The 9,725-nt window shown below is 41.3% G+C and overlaps 1 protein-coding gene across 1 annotated transcript in view; it reads left to right on the top strand.

Annotated features, from left to right (window-relative positions):
• Positions 1 to 219: 219 nt before the first annotated feature.
• Positions 220 to 9,725, top strand: part of SPO11 (SPO11 initiator of meiotic double strand breaks) — a 410,938-nt gene continuing 401,432 nt past the window's right edge. The window contains exon 1 of the mRNA XM_075901152.1: positions 220 to 563. The gene's annotated coding sequence lies outside the window, so the exon portion shown is untranslated. The remainder of the gene's footprint in view (positions 564 to 9,725) is intronic.

The raw sequence follows: 9,725 nt of genomic DNA, 5'->3' as shown, positions 1-9,725 counted from the left end.
AAAGTATATTTGTGTATTGGAGATGGATATAACCAAAAACCCCGGGTCCATACATCTGACCCTTGAGTGTGAATTCATATAAAAGTCTGGTAAGGCTGTCACAAAATCCCATGTGTCAGCCTTCCTCCTCCCTTCCTTTCCTGCCCCTTTCCCTACCAAAACCAGGGGTATTCTAAACTGGATTGTGACAGGGCTAACCTGCCCCCACACTGAGCAGGAGGAAGGGGAGCCCATTTATTGGGCAGAACACGCCCCTCCCCCACAGCCCTACTGGGCATGCTCGAAGTGCAGCCTCACTATAAAAGACTGCTGGGCTGCTCAGTTGGGGCAGACCGCTGGGGAGGCAGGAGCTCCGGCCCAAGCTGCAGGCCCGCCGCCGGACCTGCCGCCAGATCCAGAACCGGAGGAGGCGCCGCTGCTGCTACTACCAGCCCCAGGGCGAGCCCGCCCCCCAACACCGATGCCCGGTGGCCACTCGCCCCGCTGCAGAAGACGCCCCTGTGCAGCTGCCCCAGGGACAAGACCGTCGGACGAGGCCGCTGCCGGCAACCCAGCATCGCCAGGTGGGACCTCCATCGGCCACCAGATTGGGAGTAGGAAGCAACCCAGGGCAAGGGGCCGGGAAACCCCCCCCCCCCAGTGGGCTTGACATGTTTTGGGGGAGGATCCCCCGCTGAGCCGGTGGTGGGAACCACCCACTACCATTAGGGCCCTGGGTTGGGGTCTGGTGGAGAGGGAGGGCCCGGACTCCCCTACCCCACCCCGCAGTGCTGGACTAGGCCTCTGGGCCTGCTGCGGGTGCTGGACTAGGCCTCTGGGCTGGTGGTTCACGCTTTGTTCCCAGGAGAAAGGGGATGGAGGCGGGTGGTACCCCGCCACATGGATGCAGAACAAGACTTTTTGACCTGGTTTCATCCTCTGTGTGCATGTACAGTATATGAGAAAGAAGCTGATCTTTCACGTTCAGCTACATTAAGCTCTTGCAAGAGGGATTTTTTAAGTTTTAATATTATGGCTGTCTAATTTGATCAAGGATTTGGTCACTGAATTGTATCATTGTAAGAAACATGAGAACAGTAGCATGGCCATGAGGCATATTGTATTACAGAATGAGGTTACATAGCAGCAAAGCACCACCATATTTTAGTAACAAATGCAGCTTCTGGGGAGTTTTGTTAGCATTGCATAAGCTTCGCTGCTTCCTATCAGATGACACTGATTCAGGCAGAAAACACTAATTCAGTTCTTGCCAGTAGAGCCAATTGTCTCTTTGATTACATTAGACTGACAACTGGTTTTCAATGTCATTGTCAGCAGCAAGTTTTCATACACAGTGCAGTGTAGCATGAACCTGGGTCCCTTTATTTATTTATTTATTTATTTATTTATTTATTTATATCCTTTCCTGCACTTGTGAATAAGGCACATCTGATCTGATCAAATAGATCTATAAATTTCAGGTGGTTTGTATTTTAACACCCAGATTTCAGCAGTTGTCCCTGGCATCATTTTTAAAGGTAGAGCTGAATGAATGTTCATAGCAAACAAATGACTTGATGAATGCATCTTGTTTTATTAGAGGCCCTCAAGCAGCTTGATTTCTTGATTGTATGGGAGTTGCTGAATAATGTCCTTTGCAAATCATTAGGGCTGGTTAGAAATCTTCCCACAAAATATTTTTTGTCAGAAAAATGCAGATTCATCAACACTGAAAGTCTTAGAAGAAAAGGCTTAAATTAACAATGTTGATGAAATTCCTGTTTAAAAAAACAATTTTGAAAAGTTATGAAATTGTCAAAATGAAAAATTCCATTTTGGGGATCAAATATTTGTTTTACTTTTTTTTATTTTAGAAATTTTTTATCAAAATATTTTAACTACAAAAATGTCAACAACTAAACAAAAGATTTCAAATTTTTTCAAATGAAATGTTTCAGTTAACCCAATCCAATGATTTGCTTGCACAAATTTTTGAGATTTTGACTTTTCATTTCACATTAGTGCTTGAATATTTTAAGAATACTGAAAATCCTAATGAAACTAGAAAATGTTGTCCCTTAGCTCCACAAGTAAATCCTGGTCAGTAGATTGTGGGTAATTTATTTTGGCTATTTGATATTACAAATCTCACCTGTTAGTTTTGTTGATGGTTTTGGGGTTTTTTTTATAGAATAAGGATAACTTCAAAATTTGGGTCTTTGGCATGAATATGTCGTTTCCATTTTTTACCTGTGAATAGTTTCGCATATATCCCTTCAAAACTGCTCTTTCAAGTACCAGTAATTCAACTTGCTAGAATTTTCATAGGAAAGCAGTCCCAAAGAGGCATTAATATTACCATCTGAAATCTGGCAGTACAAAAAGGCTGAAATCTGGAAATTCCATGTGGAAATATAAGACTTACTCATTGGAACAAAAGAAGAAATTCCATGAATGCTCTCTGTAGTATGCCTTTATCCTGTTGAATGGAGCAACCACTAGAAAGGGACAAAGGCCCAATGCTATAGCTTACACAAATACTATCTAAACAGGAAAAACTTAACAAACAACAAATAGTCTGGTAGCACTTTAAAGACTAACAAAACATGTAGATGGTATCATGAGCTTTCATGGGCATAACCCACTTCTTCAGATCACTCGAGTGATGGAAGTCCAGATCCAAGGATAAATAAGGGAAGCAGAAGCAGGGGAGAAGGAAAAAAATATTGAAGTGGAGGAAGAAAAGAAGTTAGTGAGTAGATAAGCTTCAGAGGGATCTTAGACTGAATATTTACAAGAGGCTGATAAGAACGATTAGTTAGCACTTGGAAAGGAAGATGACCAACACCAGATTCTAAACAGACATCAAGAACCATTAGGCACCTTCATTGTTTGGTTGGTTGATAATGTGCAAGCCATTTGATATCCCGATTCAAACCATAAGCATAAGAATTAAACTTATGAATTAACTTGAGCTCCAATCCTTCTCTGTGTATTTGGCTTGTGGAATTGGTTTGAAACAAAACAGCAACTTGGAGATCCATTCATGAATGTCCAGGAAGATTAAAGAGTTCTCCAATAGGTTTTTGTGCGTTGCCTTTTCAAATGTCTGATTTGTGTCCATTAATTTTTTTTCCCATAGAGACTGTCCAGTTTGGCCAATATACACTGCAGTGGGGCATTGCTGGCATAGATCACATTAGTGGATGTGCAGTTAAATGAGCTTCTGATTTGGTAGCTGATGTGGTTGAGTCCAATGCAGTGATGAAAACACTTGTGTAGATGTGTGGGCATAGCTGGCATCAGGGTTGATTGTGGGGGTGGGTTCCTAGATGCTTATGATGTAGCTGTTTTGTGTGGTTACCAGAAAGAATTTGTTTCAGATTACAGGGTTGTCTGTAAGTGAGAAATGGCCTTTCCCTCAAGGTCTCTGAGAGTGAGGGGTCATTTTCCAGGATAGGTTGTAGATTTCTGATAATGCATTGGAGGGGTTTAAGTTGTGGACTGTAGGTGATGACAAGTGGAATTCTGTGGTTTTCTCTTTTGGGTCTATTTTGAAGTAGTTCATGTCTGGGTACTTTTTTTGGCTCTGACAATTTGTTTTTTCACTTCTCCAGGTTGGTATTTCAGTTTTAAGAATGCTCAATATAGCTCCTGTAGGTTTTTTGTCTGTCTGTGGGATTGAAGCAAATCCAGTTGTATCTTAGGGCTTGGCTGAATACAATAGATTGAGTAATGTGTCTGGGATGGAAGCTAGAGGCATGAAGGTAAGTGTAGCAGTCGGTGGATTTCCAGTATATGGTGGTGGAAATTTGTCCATTATTTAATTGTACTGTGGTGTCAAAAGTGGATTTCTCATGTGGACTGATCCAGGCTGAGGTTGATGGTGGGGTGGAAGTTGTTGAAATGCTTGTGAAATTCTTCAAGGGTCTCTTTCCCGTGGGTCCATATGATGAAGATGTCATCAGTGTAGCGTACGTAGAGTATAGGTGGTAGGTGGTGAGAGCTGAGGAAATGTTGTTCAAGGTCAGCCATAAAGATGTTGGCCTATTATGGTGCCATGCGCATGCCCATGACTATGCCACTGTCTTGAAGATACAAATTGTCTCCAAATCAAAGACTACCTAACAAACTTCCTTTTAAACAGCAATGAATATTAGGGAGAATGTTTCAGAGCTCCTCTCCCACCAGGTCTGTTAAAGTACAGTTTGTTTGGGTTAGTATTTCAGGAAATAAGCATAAAGGATTTCCACAATGGGTCCTCCCGACTTTCAAGTGATATGCACCTGAATCTTCGAAAACATAATCTGTTTAAATTCACATGTTATTTCAGAAAATGGTGGAGATGGAGTTGCTGTTTTTCACTGGTAGCTAATGCACTAGCAGAGCTATATCTGTGTTGTCACTCTTTATAGTGAGTGAAAACTGGCTGTGGACAGCTGGGACTCCGAGAAAGCATACTAACCCTTCAGGCAGGGAATCTATTTCAGGCTGTTTACAAAGCACAATGTAAATTTCCATTGCTCTATAAATAATCATTATAATTAATAATATATAGTTACAGTAAAGCAGCCACCGAGGGCTCTTCTTAAATCAATCTGGTAGTCGAAAAGTACTGACATGTTCCTAGTGTGCAAAGATTGAGAGCCAAGTTACTCCTAAAGTTCTGGTGATTTCACATATGGTATCTGAGGTGTGATCCAGGAGCTAATGTGCTTTAAAGTAAGAGTAGCATGAGTGACACTTGTAGAATCACAGAAATGTTAGATGAGACCTCAGGATCATCTACCCCATTGTCTTCCTATCTTTTCTAGGCTGACAATATGGAAGCCTGGTATGGCATTGTCATCTTTATTGTAGGCCAGTCGCATCCACTGACTATCAGGGAGCCTCTTTTTGTCAAGCAAATTTGAATCAGAGCACCAGAATCTTGCCCAAATAGTTGAAGGATTGGCAGCAAGTTAGATGAATGATCATTTTTGTGGCACAAATAGATTATGAACTTGTGGTTTAAAAAATAATTAGGCTACTATAGCACTCATTTCTTCCAGTCTTGTTATAAATGGAGGATCCAGTTGTGTGCACTAATATGCATGTGTTTTTCTTTGTACATTTTGCCCATTGAAGTTATTTATTAGTTGTATCACCAAAGTTACACAGAGTAGGGATGAAATATTTTGCATGAAACATTTTCACTGAAAAATGCAGATTCTGGTTGACAAAATTCATGAATTCAGGTTGATTTCAGTGAATTGTTTCAGTTGGAAATAAATTATTTGGAAATGTTGAAACTGACTTTTTTTTTCTTTTGGAAAGACCTTTTGTTTTATAATTTACTTCAATTTTATTTTTGAAAAAAAAAGGATTTAGTTATCTTTGAAAATGAGACAAAACATTTTATTTTGAGTGGAATGAAATGTCATTCCACTTGAACTGGAAAATCCAGTCATGTGCACAGCTCCGTCTAAGAGCTACATCATGCAGTTTGGGACCCCACTACACTAGGCACCGAAAAGACTGTCTTGTGTTTACAAAGTTAAGCAAGTGTCAAGATTTTCAGAATTTGAGCATAGGATCATAACGTTGATCTATGTTTGTGAAAAGAAGGGTTAAAGTTTTATCCCCGATGTTCAGCTAATGACTCAGGGAGCAACGGACACACCTATTTAATTAGCAGAACTGAAATAATTTACTAGAAAAATCAGGTACAACTAGGTATTGAGCTAGTTAATGCCAACTTCTCACCCCTAGATGGAAATAAGCCACATAAAGAAGAGGGCTGGAATTGTAACATCAGGGGTTTGCAGGAGGTCAAGAGAGTCAGTCCTGCCTCTGCATTACTGCCCAAACCACTGCTCCACTGCAATTCCTGGATAGCATGTCTCCAGCAGTAATGCAATCTGTTATGGGGTATGTGTGCACATGCACACTGACCTCTTGCATATGCTGGAGGTGATGGAAGTCATCAGACACTGAAGTGTTCTCCCTGCCTCCTCCCTTCCCCCCAGCCACCTTCAATTCTAGGGAAGTGAAACTGCAGTGGGAGAGCTCTCATAGGGTTGAGGGAAGATCCTATGGAGAGGGCATCTCAAGTCCAGACCCTTAGGTTCCCTATCAAATGAAGAATTTGGGGAGGCGCATCATAACCATGATTTTTTTTTATATTGATCTTGTAAGTTGGGCAAAAGTGCTGTTTTATTTGTGAGGGATGTTAAATTAATTATTTAGTATTTCATAGAGCATGGAATCAGTTGTATTTACAGTGGTAGAAGCCAAACTTTAACATAGTCCAAAAACATAAACCTGAAAAGATGCACTGGCTTATTTGTATGTCCCATATTTTCATCAAGCTACCTTTGCCACCCCTGTGCTGAGATTTCCTATCTGTGAGGAGTATGAAGCCCTTACGATATCCTGCAGGAAATCACTTCTACGAAATTATCATCTTAATTCAGTCTGTGAAAATAGATAAAAAATGCAATTCAACAATATAACTCAGCTGTTCGTACTGTAGTACAGGCTGACCCTCTCTAGTCTGGCACCCTCAGGACTTGACCGTGCTGAACCAGAGAGTTTGCCAAACCCACAGAGGTCAATATGGTCTAGCAGCATCACCAACACTTTCACTGCTTAATGGGATATTAGAAGACATTTAGAGGTGAATTAGAGCTAAATAACAGCACAGAACACTGAGAGCCAGGATTGGTGACTGTAAACAAACTTTATGGTACTGCAGGATATTGGCCACACTCATGACAAGTGGATCTCTTGCTAACTAAAATCATGCCAGATCACGGTGTGCTGGATTAGAGAGGTTCAACCTGTACAGTAGTGCCTAGGCCAGCAATGAGCAAACTAGGCTAGGGAGTGAGCCACATGAGTGGCCCTCCTTCATCTCCGTGGGCTGCAAGACTATCGTACTCAAGATAGTCTCCTGGGATAGGGTTGTTTTGTTCACTGTGCTTGTGTAGCTAGAATTTGTATGTGTGCTGACTGAATCATAGCAGTGTTTTGATTGACTGCAGAGGGAGCACTTAGCTCTCATAGGTAATGTTGTGTGCATGTCACTTCAGCAGTACTGGTAAGGGGAAAAAACCTATATGGAAGAAAACCAGAAGAATCTGGCCACCTTGCACATGGGTAACAGTAAACAAAAGGTCTCGCAGGCCACACATAGAATCGCAATGGACTGCGTGTTGCCCTCGGGCTGCAGGTTGCTCATCACTGACCTACACATTCCAGTTAGACTTACACTCCCTTGTGGTAGGCACTGTCCAAAGAATGAAAAGCTGATGCCCAATGTTTATAATGCAAGTAATTTTTAAGTAGGCTTTAAATAATGTAAGATTAAAATACATTTTGCAAGCTAAGTTCCATATTTACTTGACAGACCAATTATTGTGGGCTGGGAGTGCTTATTTTTGCCTCATTTTAAAGCCATTTGAATATTGACACCAGGATTCAGAAAGTTAATGTTATTGGTTTACTTCTTGTAGTGTCCTGGGTAAGATTTTCACCTAATCTCATGCCTCAGGGAGCTCTAGGTTTAAGAAAAATGGCAGTATCTTGAAAATTGGAATAAAACTACAAAGGTTGGCCACATTACAATTCAAAATTGCATATATAAACCATAAATCTGGTGCTTCCTTCCAGCTGTTAACATTCTACATTTTTATATGGAATTTGATACATATAAATTACAAAATCCCAAACTTCATGAAAAGAAAAATGAGTTTAATAACCAGGAAGAATGTTTCACAAGTAGCTCTATGAATCCTGCAGACCCACAAAATAGTTTTTATCAGACTATGTGATTCACTCATCCACAATGAATAGAGATACGTGTTTTATATAAGTGCTTTTTTTTTTCTTCCATTCTTGGAGTCTCTCCTGCTCACATGGCACAAAAGCCAAACAAAACTAACCTCCTCCACTTCCCAGAGTGAAAGACACGCATAAGCTGCATTTAAGAGTAGATTTAGCAACTCCAAAGTGGGCGATTCAGTTCCACCCATGAAAATTAAGCCCTCTGATCTGCAGTCAGGTGAGTGCTACTCCTAGCAAGATGTGTGCCAAAGCCAATTAAGCTTTGCACAACATGCATCTTAGATGACTCTGATTTATTAGTTTTGTTTGAAGAAAGTAATAATAAAAATGGCTATGCTAAGTAATAATCTGTTTGAATTCCCTATTCAAGTAGACTACATGGGGGTGCAAAATTACATCACCTGCTAGCATGATGCAACCCACTCTTGCCAGGTCTACACTAAAGGGGAAAGTTGACTTAAGATACACAACTCCAGCTATGTTAATTACATAGCTAGAGTTGAAGTATCCTAAATCAAATTTTGGCACCATCCACACAGTGGGAGGTAGATGGGAGCACATCTTCCCGTTGACTTCCCTTACTCCTCATGAGGAGCAGGACTATTGGCTCCAATGGGAGCACCCTCTCAGTTTGAATTAGCAGGTCTTCACTAGACCTGCTAATTCAAACCCCGGAAGATCAGCTGTAGCAGTGTTGATCTACACTATGGAGACGACAAACCTTCTGTGAGTTGGTGTAGAGAGGGGCATGGACCAATGGCCACAAATCCAGTGTACTCTCTCCTTTCTGTTTACCTTATGTAGTTCTATGGTCTCCATTCCTGGAATATCCAAACACCCACCATATTTAATGGGTTTATTCTCTCACCATCTTCATGAGGTAGGGAAGAGCAGTTATCCCAGTTTTATAGATGGGAGAACTAAGGCATGGAGATCCTAAATGTACTGGCCAAGGTGACACAGGAAGCCTATGGTAGAGCTGGAAACTGAATCTGGATTTTCACTTACCAACCTAACTGCTGGACAGTCTTTTCTCCCTTTGCATGCCTTACACTCCATAGGTGGCAGAGAGAAAGGATTTCCTGAAGGAATGGAGTTATGTTTGGTCCTTATTCTAGTGCGGGAAGTGTATTTGCACCCTCTGCTCCCACCCTGCTCCAGCATGTTGGCCAGTCACAGTGACCCCTCACTACATGATCTTTGGCCAGTTGCTCCAAGTGATGCAAAGGAAAGTGGATTAGATCCTCCTTTCCCTGTCCATTCATAACTGCAATGTGCATAAATTCAGTATAGTTGAGCAGTGCGCTCATTACTAGATCAAACCTCTTCTTGGCCAGTCCCTGAAACTTTCTTGCATTTGCAGTGAAAAGATGAATTGCGATGATCAGCTATCCTCATCTGTGCTGCACCATCTTGAAGTGGGGCATCCAGCCAGAGCCAGTTCTGGATAGGCTGTAACAAAACACAATGGGAAGGACTAGACTGCTTACCCCCTATGTCTTTGGAATGGACTCTTCCAACCAACAAGAGCTGTCAGGAGATTATTCTTTATTATTCATATTGTAGTAGCACTCAGAATGCATTGGATGATCTAAATGCATAAAGAGGGACCTTGCCAGAAGAGCTTGCAACTTGAAAGACAAGAGCTATATATGGCACTGGTGATGCTGTTAGATGTAGTGCCTTTTGGCTGGTCATAGAATCTCTTATTTGCCTTGGAATCTTGTAATAACTCCATTCTGTTCAATGAGATGGAATGGCACTAGTTTATAACATGTCCATGAAACTATTGTTGTATCTCCGGTGGTAACAGAATAAATGTACAGACTCTAGCCCAGGCAAGTAGAGCTGGGCAAATAATATAAAAATGTTTCTGTGAATTGTTTCTTTGAAGTGTTACTGAGTGTATTTACATTTAC

Source organism: Pelodiscus sinensis, chromosome 18 (genome assembly GCF_049634645.1).
Source record: "Pelodiscus sinensis isolate JC-2024 chromosome 18, ASM4963464v1, whole genome shotgun sequence".
Lineage (NCBI taxonomy): Eukaryota > Metazoa > Chordata > Testudines > Trionychidae > Pelodiscus > Pelodiscus sinensis.
Note: the sequence above shows the minus strand (reverse complement) of the source record. Positions and strands in the feature narration are given on the sequence as shown.